Source organism: Sciurus carolinensis, chromosome 4, assembly GCF_902686445.1.
Source record: "Sciurus carolinensis chromosome 4, mSciCar1.2, whole genome shotgun sequence".
In the NCBI taxonomy this organism is placed as follows: domain Eukaryota; kingdom Metazoa; phylum Chordata; class Mammalia; order Rodentia; family Sciuridae; genus Sciurus; species Sciurus carolinensis.
In genome coordinates, this window is record NC_062216.1 from 91,689,685 (window position 1) to 91,710,566 (window position 20,882).

Below are 20,882 nucleotides of genomic sequence, written 5' to 3' on the forward strand. Positions count from 1 at the left end.
ACCCCTACCTTTCCCTTCTCTGTTCATCCTGTAGGGATGGACTAGTTTTGGCAAAATGATGCTCAAGCTATCCTGGGCATAATTAATGCAAAAGAATTCTCCCCAAGACTGATTATAGAAATGCCAATTCCTCCTTTTTTGAAACATTGGTTTTAAGACTTTTGTCCTTCCTAGATGCAAATTCTCACTTTAATCAAATAACCCAAGCTAGAATAAGTGTCTAGCCCTTCTCTGGGAATATGTTGAACTCTATATCTCCAAAAGTCTCAATTTTATAAAGAATTCAGGAGATGTGCAATAGACACATATGTGGCCATGTTTGTATTATGATTTAGGTTCTCCTTTAAATCTGCTTTAAATCCTGGTGTACTATGCTGAGAGGAAAAGAGAAAAGCTTCACTATTGCATAGTTTAAGTGACAACAGAGCTGCTCTTCCAGAGGAAACTATATTTCCCATGTATGGTTATGTTTTATGGGTATGTTTTATAGAATAGCAATAGCTGCAGTTATTCCCTATACAGTGTTTTCAAAGGGCATTTCAACAAAAATCAGGCCTTTTATATGGTAATGGGAACTTCAATGCCCTCTCAATCTAATTTCATTTAATTCCACGTTCTTAACTCTAATTTTTACAGTTAGCAAAATAAATGTTATGGATTCTGTTTTCTTTTGATTGTTTCTTTGGAGTGTAGGCAAATGGGTAAGATGTACATATTTTAGGTAAATGCTTCTTTTTCTTCAAAAAGATAGAAGTAAATGCATTGGATTTTCTTGCCACAGCAAAATGACCCTGAGGTTATTATGAGACTCTCCCATCAGTCAGTTCTCCAGGTACATTCTAGCTTCTCACTGAGCAGGGCTCTCAGTTTCACTTTTCTCTGAATGGATTGCTTTCCTGTGTTGAATTTAAAAGTACTAAGCTCAGCACTGCTAATCTTCAGGCACTAGTCACCTGGGTTTATGGGTTGTACTCAAGGTCTCCAATATACACAGCAAATTGAGATCTGGAAACCAAATGGTACTGACCACATGTCTTAATCTGCTCTACTAATGATCAGTAGTTATGAATTCTTGCCATGTGTCAAGTACTTTATGTCTACTACCTCATCTCTATTGCAATTCTCATCAACACTATGCAAACGATACCTTACGCCTTGTTACAGATGGAGAGGAACTGAAGCATCACAGGCTTAAGTAACTCGTTCAGGATAGTCAGGTGAGTAGCAGAGAGGAGAGGAGAGCCCACATAAGCTTACCTCAGGGTCTAGGCCCCTAACTCCTGTCTTGTGCTCTCTTCTTCTCTATTCACTGTCAATCGACCTTCATGACAACAGTTTTCTTCTGGTTTGTTCACTGGAATATTCCAAGAACCTAGAGTAGTGTCTGGTATGGAGTTAACACAAAATACATGCTTTGGAAATGGTTCTTAAATTCAAATTTTTAAAAAGTTTAAAGTATTTTCAAAGTAAGGATTGTATATATTTAAAGTATACAGCATGATAATCATACACACACACACACACACACACACACACACACACTGTGTAATGATGACCACAACCAAATTAATTTATGTATCCATCAGCACCAGCACCGATGCTGCACCTCAGGTCTCCAGAACTTGTTCACCTTTTATCTGGAAGTTCTTACCCTTTGATCAACATCTCCCCATGTCTATTGAATGAATAAATCACTTTGCCCTTTTTTTCTTTCACTTATTCATGTGTTTGTTCATTCAACAAATGTCTACGGGGCCTCTAAACCAAGGCCTTATTCTACACACATGGGATAGAAGAACAAATGCAACAAATGCCTCCCATGAAGTCTGCATTCTTGAGGGAGGAGGCAGAGTAATACCTGTGGAGCAGGGAAGGTGGGCCATGCAAAGGACGTTAGCTTTTACAGAGAGAGGTGGGAAACTAACAGGGGATTTTGAATGGAGAGTTGATGGGGATTTACTCTCATCCTAAACTCCATGGGGAGCAGGGGTGGCAGCAGATAGAGGAGTCTGGGGTTCTGATAAGAATCTGGGTCAGAGGTGATGGTGGGTCAGACCAAGGTAATAGTGGGGATGATGAGAACCATCCCCATTATAAATATCTTTCAAGGGTGGTCTGATTTGCCCATGTGGTGAACATGGGTATGTAAGGATGAGAGGAACTGTCCTAAGGTTTTGGGAATTTGAAGTGGGGCATAACTGTGCAGGAGATGCTACAGGAGGAGATGTGGGAGTGGAGGGGAATGAAGAGTTTGGGTTTTAAACGTGTATCTCATCATCTACAACTGTCTTGTGTGGTGAGAATACTCAGTAATGATTCCATAAGACAACAATTCAGGGGCCTAAAAATCCAAACACCTTCTGGGTGCACTAAGCAACCAAGTGACTTAGCCAACTGTAAACCCACACAGCAGTGTGAGACTCTGAACTGCAGGGCTTATGGGTGACCCACAGGCACTGACACAGAACAAAAAGTGCTGGCCAGCATTGCCCTTGATCTTAAGTTGGTGATCCCTGCAAAATAAAACCAGCAATACTGGCTTTTATCCACATCATACTTAGCTAATACACCTACCTCTGCTCTCTGCTACACTGGGCATGTAGCTGAATCTGTAGGCAGAGATCGCACACTGTGCCTCATTCGTCAGTGTATTATTTGTACAACAAATAGCTATTAAACCTCACTCTGTGTCAGTCATAATTCTAAACAAGACATGGCAGCAAATCTGCAGTGTCAAATAACATTTACAATTACGTTAATACCTCTCATACCCTTCTGAATCTCAGCTACAAAACAAACAACACATAAAAGAACCTAAGGGGTTCTGACTAAAGTAGGTGTTTGAAAATTGACATTCCTGCATTAAAGTTCTTAATCGACATGATTTTTCTAGGACTCTTTTTCTTATATTACATATGATTTCAACAAATCTGCATATCTAGTCCTAAACATATAAATCAGAATATGTTGGCAGAAGGGGAAGAAGGAGATGAGTGCTGATAGAGGTGGGCACACTGAGAAGAGTTAGATGTAACAAAGACCATATCACTGCTGGAGACAGAAAAATTTAAAAGAATGAAGTAAACACAAGGATTACTTTTAATGTGACATTCTGAGGAAACTTCATGATTTCCTCTGTGGAGAGGAACCTGGTCACAGCTCCATAAACCTCAAAGCTTCACTATTTTAATGCCTAGCCTAGTGTTTTAACGTAAAAACTCATACTTTGCTTAAAAAGACAAGAAAATATACAGTCTATTTAAAAAATTTCCCTAAAAATTATTTGAATGTATACTTTTTTTCAGGTGTTTGGAAAATTCATCAAAGTGAAATATCTCATTCTCCAATAATCTCAGCTATCTGCTCTGCTTCTGTGCTCTTGTCTGTGTGCCACATGCCTTCCTGTTAACAGAAACAGCCTGAGACCCTCTCTCATGGCTGGCCCCTCCTTCCCCTCATCTGTATCCAGAGTCTAGTTGTTCTGCCCCAATTGCTGTGGACAGTCCTTGACTGCTTGCACTCACACATTGTGCTTGATGACAGAATCTGGCTTCCCTGGTTCTGACCGCAGGACTCCCAGGGATGTGGCCGCATGTGTGCACCTCAGGGACCCACACTTTCTCCGTGGGCTTGTGTCCTGGGAGCCCAACCACCTTTGACACCAACTTTGCTTGCACTTGGATAGGACCCACTAGAGTCCTGCATGACTGTTCTGAAATTCAACATGTACTGAAAACACCTCTCAACTATGAAAACGACAAAACAATCATACCATCGAAAGGGAGGCAACTGGAGTTGTTCCCAAATAAGTGGTTTTCTTTTCAGAAGTAGTTTAATCATAAAATCATAGATCTTAGGTTCAAGAGTATTCTTCAAGTTTGCCATCTGATTATCACCTACAAAGCTACCAAACTCTCCCGATTCACCTTAGTCTCCTTTACTTTCAGAAGCATTCATTTACAAAACAGATAACTAGGATAAGATATCAGTGAACAGTTGTGATGATAGACCAATGCTAAAGGGTTAATATAAGGATGAAACCAAAGACCTTGTCTTGTTTAAAGTAGAAGAAGAAGTCAGCCATAGCTAGAGAAACTGATAACAGAAAGCTACATGAAGAGAGTAAGGCCATCTTCTTTTCTTTTAGAGAAAATACAGTCCTAATGTTAAGTTACAAAGAGTTCAGAAATCATTTCCTATTGTCTGAGTAGGTAGAGTCACTACTATAATGTAGATATAAATAAAGAGTATAAGGCTTTGATAGATTGTATACATTTCTAATGTGAATTCTTGACCAAGGTAAAGGTAATTGAGCTCCTATTATTTGCATTATTTAACTATGTATTGTTTAGCTTAAGTTAACCAAGTTAACCATATAACCTGGATTTTAAAACATATCAACACCAAAAAAAAAAAAAAAATCACTTCTATAAACAAGTCACCTGTATCCTCTAGTCTAAAGGTAAATAAAGTGGCATGCACCCCAGTGTTCATAAATTGTTCTTTTAATGGAAACTTTCTGTTATTTTCTGTTGCCATATGGAAAAATTGAGTCCTGTTGGCCAAAAGTAAATACGACCACTACTATGGTCATGACTGATCTAAGAGTGTTGGGAACACACGTAACACATATAAACGCACTTACCAAATGTACGCATGCACACACATATACCTGAGCAGTTTTAATGGGCATGCCTCTGTAGTTAGGTCGTTTTCTTTCACACTCACTCTTCATTTTTTCCTGTCCACTGAGTGTGAAGTTAGCATGGTTAGCTCTGCTTGAGTAGTAGTGGGACTCGGAGTTCACCACAATCATCCAAAACTCCCTCAACCAATAAACTTGACACTGCATGGTTTCAACTTGCATTTTTCAGGCTCCTGAACTGTAACATCTTTCCACCACAACTCACTAGCACAAAGTCATAAAATTATCCAACTAGGGTAATAACAATAAAGGGCAGAATGCACTCTTAAAACCGGGAGGTGAGTATTTTGGTTTGAGCTTTACCATTTATACCACTGCAACTGGGGATAACCCCAAGTCTCTGTTTCTATATCCATAATATCAAGGCAGTCACTAAACAGTGCTGTGAAATAGGACCTTACACCCTCACAGTCTATTCTGTCACCTCTGGGTGGAGGTGGGAGCTTCTAGAACTTTCCATACCTCCTCCCAGCTCAGGTGCCTTCAGGTCTTGTTAACTTCTTAAGCCTGTCCATTTCAGACTCCCCTGCTTACTACTCACCTTCCAGTCTTCACCTAAGTAGTGAACTTTCTTTGAACAAAAAACCTTCTTTGACTTGGTGGTCTGTCTGGCTGGGGGTGGTTGAAGGAAACCCAGGAGTTCTAAGCCTTGGACTCACCACCAAAAGGGGCTCAAGTGACAGCCAGAGAGACAGCCTCAGAGCCTGGTTGGCAACTCTGCCTCCCTCTAGTGGTGGCCTCCTACAGTCTGCACTGTGCCTAGCCCTTGTTTCCTAAAGTCACAGTGTCTGAGAGTATGAATTTAAAACTAATAATTTGGACCTCTTCCATTTGGTTATGCCTTTTGTGGTTTTCTATAAATTCCCCTTCTTTGATGAATGGAAATGAAAGTAGAGTTTTACTTGGGTCCTCTTCCCTTTTAGGGTATTTTTTCCTTTGTCCGAAAGCATATGACAGATACTTTGGGGTACCTATAAACTGTGTGTTTTAGTCAGCCTTTTCACTGCTGTGACTAAAGAACTGGGCCAGCACAATTGTAGAGGAGAAAAGGTTTATTCAGGGCCTCACAGTTTCAGACGTCTTAGTCCATAGAAGGCTGGCTCCATTCCTTGGGGCTCCAGATGAGGCAGCACATCATGGCAGAAGAGTGTGGGGGAGAGAAGCAGCTCATATGATGATCAGGAAGCAGAGAGAGAGAGAGAGAGATCTCCACTTGCTAGATACAAATATATATACCCCAAAGCTACGCCCCCCAATTCCCACCACCTCCTGCCACATCCTACCACTTTAGTTACCACCCAGTTAATCCCTCTCAGGGATTAATTCACAGATTGGGTTAAGACTCTCACAACCTAATCATTTCTCCTCTGAGCCTTCTTACATTGTCTCACCAATGAGCTTTTGGGGGATACCTCACATCCAAACCATAACATTCTGCACATGGCCCTCAAAAGTTCACACTGACTTGACAATGCAAAATACATTTAGTCCATTCCCAAAAGTCCCCATAGTCTCAACAGTTCTGAAATTGCTCAAAGTTCAAGTCCAAAGTCTTCTCTGAGGATCACGGCAATCTTGCACTATGAGCTCCTATAAAACTAAAAGCAATTTACAAGTGTCCAATATATAATGGTACAGTTTAAATATTTCCATTCACAAAATTAGGGACATAGAAAAAAGGGATAGGATCAAAAAAAGACTGAAATCCAGCTGGGCAAACAAGTCCCGTGCTCCATATCTGGTATCTGGGACACGTGGTATCATGATGTTCTCCCCAAAGGACTGTGTAGCTCTGCCCTGTGACCTTGCTGGTTGCAGCCCAAGTGGCCTTCCCGTCGGCTTCTTTCTGCTTGATTCCTGCAGGTTTCCTAGGACGATGTCCCAAGTTACTGGCATTTCTTTACCTCGGGCATCTCCACTGTAGCTTTGGCTTCCTCTTAAAATCTCCACACATCATCCTCTCAGGGGCTGTCTGCAGGGACTCTGACCCTGCTGCACTTTGCCTGACCTCCCAGGCCTTCCTCTGAAATCTTGGTGGAAGAGTCCATGACCCCCTAACTCCAGCATCCTGCATTCCTGTAGAACCAGCACCATGTGGTTGATGCCAAGGTCTGCCACCATCTGAGCAGTAGCCAAGCCTCCAGGAACGGGTTGTTTGAAAAAAACTTCCTAGGCCTCTTTGTGCAAGAAGGATTCCACACTGGTTTCTTCTCAAGAGAATTTTCACTTTTACTCCCTTGAGCCTGAGCTGGGTGTAGTCTGGCCAGCTCCTGAGATACCCGCAAGCCATCTTTCTTATTTTCTCTGGGAAAAGTCTTTAGCATTTCTTTAGTGGCAGTAATACCTTTAACAGCTGCAACTTCCTTAGCCTCAGTTTTACTCCTGCCTTTCAAGTTCAAGTTTTTCAAATATCTCTGCTCTGCTTTCTGCTCTCTGATCATCACGTGAGCTGCTTCCCTCTGCCACACGCTTCTACCATGATGTTCAGCCTCACCTGGAGCCCCTGGGGAATGCAGCTGACTGTATAGGGATGAGAACTCTGAGAACTTGAGATCTTAAATAAACTTTTCCTCCTGTAGAATTGTACTGGTTGGGTCTTTAAGTCACAGTGGCAAAACAACAACAACAACAACAAAAAAAAAAAAAATGCTAACTAAAACAGTGTCCAAAATGTGTCCAAAATGGGCTATCCAATTAGATTTTCAAATTTGTAAGGACACAATACCAAACCCTCTCTTAAAACATTAAATGAAGGGGGCTTCTGGGATGCAATCTCTATATCTGGGTGCTAGTAATTCAAATATATTAAATTTGACAAAATCAATAAACCTGAATATTTATGATATTTGTATATTTTGTATGTATGCTCCTCATAAGTTAAGTGACTAGGCCATGATCTGAAGATGCTGTCAATTATATTTTACCCTTTTATGAACAAGTGTAACTCTTTATATCTATAGGAATGGCAATTGTTTTGAAACTTTTGTGAAATATACTAAATACAATCTAGCTAATACACCTAGTGATTCTCCAGACTAAACTTCCTAATAAATGGAACTTAAAAGTTTTGTCCTTTCCTGAAAAGGCAATGCACGTAATTTTTAAAGGATAAAATATAATGGAGATTGGAAAACTTATTGTGTGATTTTTAAGCATTTATTAAGCTAAATTTCTGCATAATAATTTTAGGGTCAGAAAGTTCTATGCAGCTCATAGGACTTTTAGCAGAATAATCTTTAAAAAAATGCTCCCATTCAACATGAAACCTCAAAAACATATTATCCTCATTGAGTTTGAACATCACTTGAGAATACATCAATGTATTTTTTTAAAGAGATTTGTTTTGATTCTTTTGAAGGTGGCCTTTAAATTCAGTCAGTGAAAATGTTTGATGTACTCTTGCACCATTTTTATAGAATAGTAGTAAATCAGTATATCTATTAAAGTACTTTCTGCAATTAAAAAAAAAAAAAAAAAGAATCTATGCTACAGACCCAAGTTCTGTGCCTGGAAAACACCCAGTCCTATTTTCCTTTCTCTGAGCTGATTCCACAAAGGGAATTTTACTTCTTAAGGAGGGGGTCAGATCAAATCTATTTGGCACTGTAATCTAGCCCTTGAAAGGGCTAGATTCCTGTAACTACTTCTTATAACTGACAAGAACATGTTGTTCAACTTCCCATTCAGTGATGAGGATGTGCCTATGAAAGGCATCTATGGAGGGAGGTTTGTTCTTTCTCTATCTCAATATCTTTGAAAAACTCAAAGTGCAGACATTGTTAAAAGGAACAGTTCCAACTCTCATCAAGACTTTTTCCCAAAAGTACTCTGTGCAATCATTAATCAGTTCTTTTCATGGGTAACTTTATGTCACAAGAGAAATGTGGACATGCCCCAAATGTCCTTCAGGAGTTGGAGAACAAAGAACCCTGGAGAAAAACTTTGAGAGGAGCACACTTTACAAATATGAATTAGTGAAAACTTTTTTTAGAAAGACACCCTCCCATATCACAAGTAGCTCATTCAATTAATTTTTCTAGGTTTCTCCTAAAATTGTGGATGATTTCTCTCATCTGGAACTACCAAAGAAAGCATTCTATAAGTTTTCTAAGAGTACATGTTTATTCTGCAGTGCATATGGTGGTAATAACTATGTTTTATTGCATATATTCATGAAAATGAATTAAATTAACTTGGAAAAAACATCTTGCTTGCAGTCAATCCTTTTCTTTAAATACAGGGGATGTTAAAAGTAAAATTTGAGTATAATGATTGCATTGCATATATTATTTTAAATTGACTTCAAATATTTTTTGGTAAATATTTTGTGCTTTTATAATAATTCACCAATTTTTATTCTACATCTATGGTTTAGAACACATAAATAATACGGATATTTGTTTTTGTTTAATCATTTGAACTTTATGTTCTGAAACAGGAGTTAAAAGATTGACCTGTAGCTTTACTACACACTAGCTACATGATCTTTGGTATGCTTGTAACCAGTCCAAGCCAGTTTCATCATCTATAAAGACCATGATTCAAATTATCACCCCCACCCACACACAATGTTTATGTACTAGTTCTCGCAACCTGAGAATACGACTTTATATGACTAGAGGGCAATTACAGATGTGATCAAGTTAAACATTTTGAAACAGGAGATGATCCTGAATTATACAGGTGGACCTCATATAACCACAAGGACCCTAATGAAAGGGATGCAGGAGGAGAGTCAGAGAGAAGGTCCCGTGATAATGGAAGCAAAGACATGAGTGACCTGGCCCCAAGCTAAGGAACAGTAGCTGCCTCTAGAAGCCAGAAAAGGCAGGAATGGATTTTCTTCTGATCCTCCAGAATCAACCACTTCTGCCAACACCTCGACTTTACCCAAGTTAAACTAATTTTTGAATTCTGTCTTGCACAAGTATAGGAGAATAAATCTGCATTCTTGTATACCATTGAGTTTGTGGTAATTTGTTTCAACAGCCATAGGAAACACATTTACCACTTTAAGGAAGAGTGCTTCCCAATGGCAGAATGAGGAGCACTGTGGCCCTTCTCTCTACCTCAAAAAAACCCACAACTAATGAAAATTATAAAAGCAACAAACATTTGAAGTCTCAGGAAATTGTCCTGAAGACATACAGATAATGGAGAAATATAGGCTTGAGAAAACCCATGAAAAGTCATTTGGAACAGTGACTCCAGCATTGAAACATAACTTGTTCTCTACTTCCCAGCTCCATGTGATGGAAGCTCTAACTGAGCGGGTATAGCCAAGAAGAGGTTATCCTCCTTTCCCCAGCTGGGATTAGGGTTATGGCTTCTCCCATGGAGGGCAACCTGTGAATATTTCTTACCCCTCCTAGCTCCTCATTGTAGAAACCCCAGACAATTACAACCCAGAAGGTCTTTCCTTACCCAGCTCCCCACTTATAAGGCAGACGTTTTACATCTGGTAAAGATCCTGGCTTTCTAATCGGCTGCACTCCAGGTTGCTCTTAGGGTGGTAGTTCCACGACAAAAGAAGCAAGACCAGGAGCCACCACCTCCAAGTACCCTGCTCATAGCATGGTGCCAATCCAAGAGAAATGATACAGTTCCCTCCTCCAGGTCCAGATCCAGAGCAATGAAGCAGAGGTTTTGCTCTGGGGATAAAGCAAACTGTGAGGACAGAGAACTCCACATATATTTCTCTAAGGCAGGTATGTGGTTTGGTGTGGGGAGGCAATTTTTTTTTCTTTTTCTTTTTTCTAGTGGAGTGTAAGGAATTTTAGGCCTAACTGCACAATTAAAAACATTGAAGATATTGATGGTGGGCAATCGAGAAAAGACTAGCAGCCTCATGATAGCAATGAATGAAGTAGGAGACAAGTTAGAAGTTTAACACAAACAGGGAAAGAGGCCATTTAGAAGAGCCCAACTGGAGTTAGAAGGAGCCTCAAAACCAACTTTAATCCCTGATCCTGCAAAAAGAGATGGTATTTAAGCCTTAGTTCCCTTTTCAGTTAAAGGGGACAAGTAATAATAAAATGTCCCCTGCTTGGTAACATTACTAGTAATGTGTATTTAGAAAGCAGAGTAACGTTTAATATATGAGGGCTTCATTAGTGAATTTAAGTTGGAATGAAGGTACCTTAAATTCAGCAAGTAATATAATAACTGGGATATAATTGTTCCACAATGTAAATATTTAAAACACATACTGGATACTTTATATCAAGCTCTGCTTTAAATAATAAAAGAAACATCATGGAACTCCAGGGATCTTATATTCTAGTAAGATTTTATAATCTAGTAATTTTAGATTATGACAAGAGTTAGTAACTCATTAAGCAGAAATATAAATATTGCAATTGACACTATTATTTATAATTATAATGGAATGAGCAGGGAAAGCATTCAAAACAGAAGATAGTTGAGTCCTGCATGACAAGGAGGGACCATGCAAAAGTCAGGAGGAAAGGCATTTAAGTCAGAGTGATCATCAAGACTAAAGACCAGGACACTTAGTGTATTTGAGAAATAGAAGACCAGTGTGGTAAGTAAATAAAGAAAAGAATAGCATGAGATGAAAAAGATAGTCAAAGACCTGATTATAGAGGGTCTCACAGACAAAAAGATGTGGGCTAAACAAGGAAGATACAGGATCTGATTTACATAATCTGTTTCATTAGCAAGCAAAATGTCCCTGGAAGCTCCCTGGCAGATGTTCTTTTCACTTCGTTGGCCAGAATTGTGTTGCATGCACGCTGCAGTTTGTAAGCAAATAACTGACAATAAGAATTAAATTGTTATGATTGGACTAGAACTAATGGAGGGCTGCTTCGATGACCTATCACCCTGGGGACCATGGCTCTTTGGTAATTACAAAATCAATGTTCTGCCAGCACAGAAGGAAGAGTGGGTGGTGAGTAGACTCCTGGTGGAAAGTGCCATAGAAAAATCTACATTTGTTATCCAAGTGGAGATGCCAAGTAGTCAAGACAGAAAAAGGGTGTCAAATGGATACAAATGTAGTCTCCTGCTTATGGCTGATATTTAAAGTCATGGACTGGAAAAGATCTTTTGGAGAGACCATACTATATAGATTTAGAAGACAGTCAACTATTATATTTTGGCATATTTCAATATTTTGAGATCAAAGTTGGAGAAATAAAAGATGGCCCAGAGCTAGGGAGGTGGAGAGTATTTATATTCAAAGCCAAGAGATAAAGTTTCCTAAAAAGGGATTGGACCATTGGGTAAGCTGTTGTGGAGAGGAAGGTGAGTACAGTGGAAACAGAAGTGCACATAGAATCTAGCAGTATGAGATTGTTAGTGGTCCTGACGAGAGATGATCCTGTGAGTGGTTAGGCAGAAGCTCCATAGAGTAACCAAAAGAGTGAACAAAAGCCAAAGAACTATTTTGAGAAGTTGTGTTGTGAAATAAAATAGAAAAAAAATACTAGAGGGCATCAATGTATGTCTTCTGGGTTTTGTATCTTGGGAGATTATGGAACTTGTTTGTATGTTGCCTGGAATGACCCACTGCACAGAAAGCCACTGACATTGTAGAATATAGGAGATTTAACTATGGCAACAAAATGCTTGGAAATGTATGAGTGGGTAGGACCTGAGCATTTGTGGTCTCAGAGGACTGACCTTTGATAGGAATAGAGACACTTACATCATTTAAATTAGAGGAAAGGCAGAGAGAAGAAAATGGGCATAGCGACTGTGTAGACATAATCAGATTAAGTTGTCCCTGTCTGATGGCTTCGATTTTTTTTTTCAATGAAGTATGAGTACAAATTATAGGCTAAGAATGGGGAGGGTGGGAATGTGGGAGGTTTGGGCAAGAGGAGATATGAGTCATTTCAAAGGCTTACCAGAGAAAAACAGGAAAAGAGGCCATTGAGAAGAGCTCTCCTGGAGCTGAAATCAGTCGCAAAACTAACCTCAAACCCTGTCCCTGCAAAGAAAGGTGGTACTGAAGCCTTAGTTCCCTTTTCAGTTAAAGAGGAATAATAATAATATGTCCCTTACTTGGTAAGATTATTAATAAGGCATATTTAGAAAGCAGAAAAATGCTCAATAAGTGAAGGTATCATTAGTAAATTTAAATTGAAATGAAGGTAACTTAATCCAGCAAGGAACATAATAACTTGTACTGTAATTTGTCCCCAATGTAAATATTTAAAATACATATTTGATATATCACATTAAGCTTTGTGATAAATAATTAAAGGAATGTTATCAAACTGTAGGGGTCTTATAGTCTAGAGGGCTCTATCATTACTGAGGGCATAGTAGAGGCTTGGGTTCACAAATTTAAAGTGCAACTAGGCTAACAGTTGTGATATGATCACCAGTAACTGCAGGCAAGAGAAGATGGCTGGTTGGGTTCATGAAGGTTGGAATCTAGCCAGGCAGTACAGGGAAAGTGGGGCCAGGGAATTCAGTGTGTTTTGAAGTACATGATTTTAATAATGGGTCATGAATTTTAGACGGTAAAACAAGCGAAGTTAGGAGAGTAGTGAAAATATGAAAGTGTGACAGTATCAATACACTGGAGGATCCAATAAGATAAAGAGATAATTGCAGTGGAGTGCTAGGGTAAGGGAGCTGAAGGATACGTGGCAGTGACCATTAGAGCAAGTCCCCATTTTAAGGGTGAGATTGCTCATCCATTATTACTTTGCATTTACTGCAGGTTTTCAAATAGATCTAAGGAATCGCAGAAATGAGCTTGCTAATAATGAGTACAATTATGTGTGGTCAAGAAACAGCCACACGAATTGGGAATTGGTAATGTGGTAATTCAGCTATGACATGGTAAAGTGGGCCACAAAACATCTGAAAAACAGAGCAACATCACAGCATAAGGAAAAGAGGTTGTGCTTGAAGTCAGAGTAAGCTGCTTCCAACCCTGACTGGGATAGATAGTGGCTATATCTTAAATAGTGACTATTTCTTAAGTATTGTGCATCCTGACTTACCCCTCTAAACTGGATTGGTATGCACATTAGAAAGGATAATATATTTAAAGTACCTGTAAATAATAAATTCTCAGAATAGATATTAACCACGGTAACAATAAGGAGGCAATCCCTACTGCTGTGTGTCAGTTTCTCATCCACTTTGGGAAGCCTGTAATATAGGTGTGAATGGATGTGTTGAACAGAAAGACAAAGAAAGAATTCCCCCTCTATGGTCTTCATGGGTAAAGGTGAATCCTGGGTTGGTAACTGCATTATATCTAAGATTTTTATGACAGTATTGCAGGTCTAATTGTTTGATAGTGACATTTTAGAGGTCAGGAATAAAATCACAACATCTGGATTAATTTTTTAGGTTAAATCACAAATCTAAAACTAGGACAGACAGCACCCGTCAGAATGGTGTGGGGTAGAAGACCTGACCCTGACCCACAAGAACAAACTAGCAATTCATAGCCATCCTATGATAATTAGAACTCAGTGTTTCTAAGTGGGTTCTGAGACCATCCCACCCTCTGCCTCCCTCCCAGATCCCTCTGACTTCTCATGACCTTCTCCAGTGGTTCTGGCCTCTCACCTTCCCCTAATTTGTCATTTGATGGTTCTATCTTCCCAGATTCATTCTGGTTTACAGCGTCCCATCTCCCCTTTAAATGATTTTCTGCTTTCCTGTTGAATTGTCAGTACCGGATCCTGCCCCAGGATCATTTTTCCCATGCATGATGTTCTCCAAGTCCCTTAGAGGAGCTGCTGGCTGCCAGGGTTGATGCCTACCATGCTTGCGTGTTAACCCCGAGCCCCTGGTTCTTCAGTCTTCCTGGCTCTGACAATTACGGAAGGAAAAGCGGACTGAAAAATGAAGAGAGAAAGAATCAACCATATTTCAGAGAGAGGTCACTACTAATTGAACAAGGGGTCAAAACAAAATTCCAACAGTCTCTAGCGGCAAATGTTTTCAAATGTATTTTCCTGATGGCCTTAAAAAATCATCCCTAAAAAGTAGGTAAGGACCTATTTGAACTTATAAATTTTAAGGCCAAAGGAATTTTTCCCTAACAATTTTGTTTTCAGAGGATTCTCATTTTATTCTTTAAACTTTATAATTCAAGTAATGCAAAAACTTTTCTATGGCAGATCTATTTGATATGAGAAGTGGCTGGCAAACCTTGTCTAAGAGCCATCAGGTAAGAAAAAGCAAAATTAGGGGGGTTTTCAAGATGGCGGACTAGAGGGCGGCTGCATTTTATGTTGCTCCAGGATGCAGGATTCAAAAGAGGAGATAGTGAGAGACTTGGGACCAACTCAAAGCCGCCGGTGAGTCTCTCCCGTTGGGGAGGCGTCCCGGATGGGGCGGTAGCCCCGGAATGCAGGGAACTTTGTGAAGTAGAGTTGCTTGGCGAGACGCCCCTCCCCCCGCTGGAGCGGTAAACACAGACAACTGGGATCATTGTAGAGGAGGCGGCTCAGCACAGCGCTTGGACTCGGAGCAACCACTGGGGCTCCGGGCGGCTGCCTGAGTAGGAGCTGCGTGGCGAGCTGTTTGGACTCAGAACGACCGCTTCTGAACACTGGGGGGTTGCCCAGAGGAAGAGGAGAAGCGCAGCTAGTCACTTGGTCTAGGAATGACTGCATCAGAGTCACAGGCGGTTGCCAGAGGAGGAGGCGAGTGGTGAGTTGTTTGGACTCAAAGCGACCACTCCTGAACACCTGGGGGGCTTCCCTGAGGAGGAGGAGGACAGGGTGGGTCACTTGGACTTGGAGTGACTGCCTAGGGCTACGGGTGGTTGGCGGGAGGAGGAGATGCGAAGTGAGTTGCTTGGACTCCTAGTGACTGCGTCGGAAACCGGGCGGCTGTCGGGAGGAGGAGGTGTGTGGTGGGTCTCTGGGTCTTGGAGCTATTGTACGGGGCTCAAGGTGGCGGCTCAGAGGAGGGGCCGCATAGCCAGGCGATTAGGTGCAGAGCAGGGTCCCAGGACCGGCTTCTTGCTGGAAGAGCCGCACAGAGACACGCCTAGGGGCGGAGCGAAGTTTCCAGGACTGCGGGCAGCTTCTCTGAGGAGAGGCAACCTAAGGAGACTCGTCTGCAAAGGGTGAGGCTCCCAGGCCCAGGAGGTAGGTCCGGACTCCTGGGAACATTGCAGAGGAAGACAGCCCAGCTCAGGCGGTAGTTATAGATTGAGGGGAACCTCTAGGAGGGGAACTGACCAGCGAGACTTCCCCACTGGGTGAGTCGCCCCTGCTGGGTGGTTTTCCCACAAGGACGGTAAAACCAGAGACACAGGCACAAACAGGCCTTGCCTCAGCCTGCAGCCTAGTTCCCCTTTGGATGACCACTGGTCAACAAGTGGAGGCACCTCTGCCCACTATCAGGGAATATACCCCACCTGAGGGTCACCATCCCTAGAGAGGCAGCTTCCTTGTGGAGCACCGCATTATCAACTTCCTCCAAGACTGCAGGCTACTGAAGGATAAGAGGGGATATACTAGCAATCTTCAGGGACATTATAAGTCAATAGAGGAAATCGGCAATATCTTAATGACTCACTGATTCCTGAACAATATGAGAAAACAAGGGAAGAAAATGCCCCAAACAAATCTAGATGTTACATCAATAAAATCCAATGACAGCATGGCAGAAGAAAGGACAGAAAGGGAGTTCAGAATGTACATAATTAAAATGATCAGGGAAGCAAACGATGAGATGAAAGAGCAAATGCAGGCATTGAATGATGAGATGAAAGAGCAAATTCAGGCATTGAATGATAGCACCAATCGACAGTTAAAAGAGCAAATACAGGAAGCAAAAGATCATTTCAATAAAGAGTTAGAGATATTGAAAAAAAAAAAACAGAAATCCTTGAAATGAAGGAAACAATAAACCAAATTAAGAACTCCATAGAAAACACAACCAATAGGATAGAACACCTGGAAGACAGAACTTCAGATATTGAAGACAAAATATTTAACCTTGAAAACAAAGTTGAACAAACAGAGAAGATGGTAAGAAATCATGAACAGAATCTCCAAGAACTATGGGATATCATGAAAAGGCCAAATTTGAGAATTATTGGGATTGAGGAAGGCTTAGAGAAACAAATCAAAGGAATGAACAATCTATTCAATGAAATAATATCAGAAAATTTCCCAAATCTGAAGAATGAAATGGAAAATCAAGTTCAAGAGGCTTATAGGACTCCAAATACACAAAATTACAACAGACCCACACCAACGCACATTATAATGAAAATACCGAACATACAAAATAAAGACAGAATTTTAAAGGCTGTGAGAGAAAAGAACCAAATTACATTCAGGGGGAAACCAATACGGGTATCAGCAGATTTTTCAATCCAGACCTTAAAAGCTAGAAGGGCCTGGAACAACATTTTTCAAGCTCTGAAAGAAAATGCATGCCAACCAAGAATCTTATACCCAGCAAAACTTACCTTCAAATTTGATGATGAATTAAAATCATTCCATGATAAACAAAAGCTAAAAGAATTTACAAAAAGAAAGCCAGCATTACAGAACATTCTCAGCAAAATATTCCATGAGGAAGAGATAAAACACAAAGAAGCAAATCAGCAAAGGGAGGAATTATCCTAAAGGAACTGTCAAATAAAGGAGGAACCAAGTTGTGTCAAAAAAATAAATAAATAAATAAAATTTAAAAAATGAACCAAATGACCAGGAATACAAATCAATTCTCAATAATAACCCTGAATGTTAATGGCCTAAATTCATCAATCAAAAGACATAGACTGGCAGATTGGATTAAAAAGAAAGATCCAACAATATGTTGCCTGCAAGAGACTCACCTCATAGAAACAGATACCCATAGACTAAAGGTGAAAGGATGGGGAAAAACATACAATGCACATGGACTCAGCAAAAAAGCTGGAGTATCCATCCTCATTTCAGATAATGTGGACTTCAAGCCAATGTTGGTCAGGGGGGATAAAGAAGGACATTTCATACTGCTTAAGGGAAGCATAAATCAGCAAGCTATAACAATCATAAACATCTATGCCCCAAACAGTGGCTCATCCATGTATGTCAAACAAATTCTTCTCAATTTTAGAAACCAAATAGACCGTAACACAATAATACTAGGTGATTTTAACACGCCTCTCTCACCACTGGACAGATCTTCCAAACAAAAATTGAACAAAGAAACCATAGATCTCAATAACACAATCAATAATTTAGACTTAACAGACATTTATAGAATATACCATCCATCCAAGAGCGAATACACTTTCTTCTCAGCAGCACATGGATCCTTCTCTAAAATAGACCATATATTATGCCACAAAGCTAATGTTAGCAAATACAAGAAGATAGAGACACTACCTTGTATTCTATCAGATCATAATGGATTGAAGTTACAAATTAATGAAAGAGTAAAAAACAGAAACTACTCCAACACCTGGAGATTAAACAATATGCTATTATGTGATGAATGGATAACAGAAGATATTAGGAAGGAAATTAAAAAATTCTTAGAGGTAAATGAGAACAAAGAAACATCATATCAAAATCTCTGGGACACTATGAAAGCAGTACTTAGAGGAAAATTTATTTCATGGAGTGCATTTAATAAAAGAAGTAAAACTGAATAAATAAATGACCTAACACTACAGCTCAAAGCCCTAGAAAAAGAAGAACAGACCAACACCAAAAGTAGTAGAAGACAGGAAATAGTTAAACTCAGAGCTGAAAATCAACGAAATTGAAACAAAAGAAACAATACAAAAAATTGACAAAATAAATAGTTGGTTCTTTGAAAAAATAAACAAAATTGATAAACCTTTAGCCACACTAAGAAACAGAAGACGAGAGAAAACCCAAATTACTAAAATTCGGAATGAACAAGGAAATAACATAACAGACACGACTGAAATAAAAACCATAATTAGAAGCTATTTTGAAAATCTATACTCCAACAAACCAGAAAATTTCGAAGACATCAACAGGTTTCTAGAGACATATGAATTGCCTAAACTGAACGAGGAGGACATACACAATTTAAATAGACCAATTTCAAGTAATGAAATAGAAGAAGTCATCAAAAGCCTACCAACAAAGAAAAGTCTAGGACCAGATGGGTTCTCAGCCGAGTTCTACAAAACTTTTAAAGAAGAGCTCATTCCAATACTTCTCAAAGTATTCCATAAAATAGAAGAGGAGGGAACCCTCCCAAACTCATTCTATGAAGCCAATATTACCCTGATACCTAAACCAGACAGAGACACATCGAGGAAAGAAAATTTCAGACCAATATCCTTAATGAACATCGACGCAAAAATTCTCAACAAAATTTTAGCAAATTGCATACAAAAACATATTAAAAAGATAGTGCACCATGATCAAGTGGGTTTCATCCCAGGGATGCAAGGTTGGTTCAACATCAGGAAATCAATAAATGTAATTCACCACATCAATAGACTTAAAGTCAAGAATCACATGATTATTTCGATAGATGCAGAAAAAGCATTTGATAAATACAGCACCCCTTCATGCTCAAAACACTAGAAAAAATAGGGATAGTGGGAACATTCCTTAACATTGTAAAGGCCATCTATGCTAAGCCCATGGCCAATATCATTCTAAATGGTGAAAAACTGAAAGCATTCCCCCTAAAAACTGGAACAAGGCAGGGATGCCCTCTTTCACCACTTCTTTTCAATATTGTCCTTGAAACTCTAGCCAGAGCAATTAGACAGACCAAAGAAATTAAAGGGATACGAATAGGAAAAAAGAACTCAAACTATCCCTGTTGGTGATGATATGATTATATACTTAGAGGAACCAGGAAATTCCACCAGAAAACTTTTAGATCTCATAAGTGAATTCAGTAAAGTAGTGGGATATAAGATCAATGTACATAAATTTAAGGCATTTTTATACATAAGTGATGAATCTTCAGAAAGAGAAATTAGGAAAACTACCCCATTCACAATAGCATTGAAAAAAATAAAATACTTGGGAATCAATCTCACAAAAGAGGTGAAAGACCTCTACAATGAGAACTACAGAACACTAAAGAAAGAAATTAAACTAAAACCTCAGAAGATGGAAAGATCTCCCATGTTCTTGGATAGGAAGAATTAATATTGTCAAAATGGCCATACTACCAAAAGTGCTATACAGATTCAATGCAATTCCAATTAAAATCCCAATGATGTACTGTCGGGGTACCGCGGACCCCACCCTAGCCTGGCACTGAGCCGGGGCAACCTGGTTTGCAACAAACACACTGGCACTGAGCCGGGGCGGCTTGGTTTGCAACATCAAGGACTTCAGTGTGGCACCTGGCACTGAGCCGGGGCAACCTGGTTTGCAACAAACAGCTGACACTGCTTAAAGAAGTTAACCTGATTGGACGAGGTGACTCGTGTTCGCTGCGTGCTCTCTTGATACCCCTATTGTGTTATATTGTAATCATGCTCTCCCCACATGCTCTGTAACCTGATTGGCTCATGATTCATATATAATGACCATGACTTCCTTGTAAGATTAGAGAAGAAGGAGAAAGAAGAATGAAGAACAATGAGAATGAACAATAAAGAGCTCTGACCAGCAACCAGTTTGTCGTGTCTCTCTCTGCGGGCAGAGGGAACGCGACAATGTACCTCACAGAAATAGAGCAAGAAATTATGAAATTCATCTGGAAGAATAAAAAACCCAAACCCAGAATATCTAAAGCAATCCTCAGTAGAAAGAGTGAAGCAGGGGGTATCGCAATACCAGATCTTCAACTCTACTACAAAGCAATAGTAACAAAAATGGCATGGTATTGGTACCAAAATAGAAAGGTGGATCAATGGTACAGAATAGAGGACATGGACACAAACCCATATTAAATACAATTTTCTCATACTAGACAAAGGGGCCAAAATATGCAATGGAGAAAAGATAGCCTCTTCAACAAATGGTGCTGGGAAAATTGGAAATCCATATGCAACAGAATGAAACTAAACCCATATCTCTCACCATGCACAAAACTAAACTCAAAATGGATTAAGGATCTCGGAATCAGACCAGAGACCCTGCATCTTATAGAAGAAAAAAGTAGGTCCAGAGCTTCAACATGTCGGCTTAGGACCAGACTTCCTCAACAGGACTCCCATAGCACAAGAAATAAAAGCAAGAATCAATAACTGGGATAGATTCAAACTAAAAAGCTTTCT

The 20,882-nt window shown here is 39.8% G+C and overlaps 1 protein-coding gene across 4 annotated transcripts in view; it reads right to left on the bottom strand.

Moving 5' to 3' along the window:
- Window positions 1-20,882, bottom strand: part of Lmntd1 (lamin tail domain containing 1) — a 448,551-nt gene that overhangs the window by 94,292 nt on the left and 333,377 nt on the right. For 3 of the 4 annotated variants that reach the window (XM_047548966.1, XM_047548965.1, XM_047548967.1), the window contains one exon: window positions 1,258-1,384. The exons of the other annotated variant lie outside the window; for it this stretch is intronic. The gene's annotated coding sequence lies outside the window, so the exon portion shown is untranslated. The remainder of the gene's footprint in view (window positions 1-1,257; window positions 1,385-20,882) is intronic. 4 annotated transcript variants of the gene reach the window in all.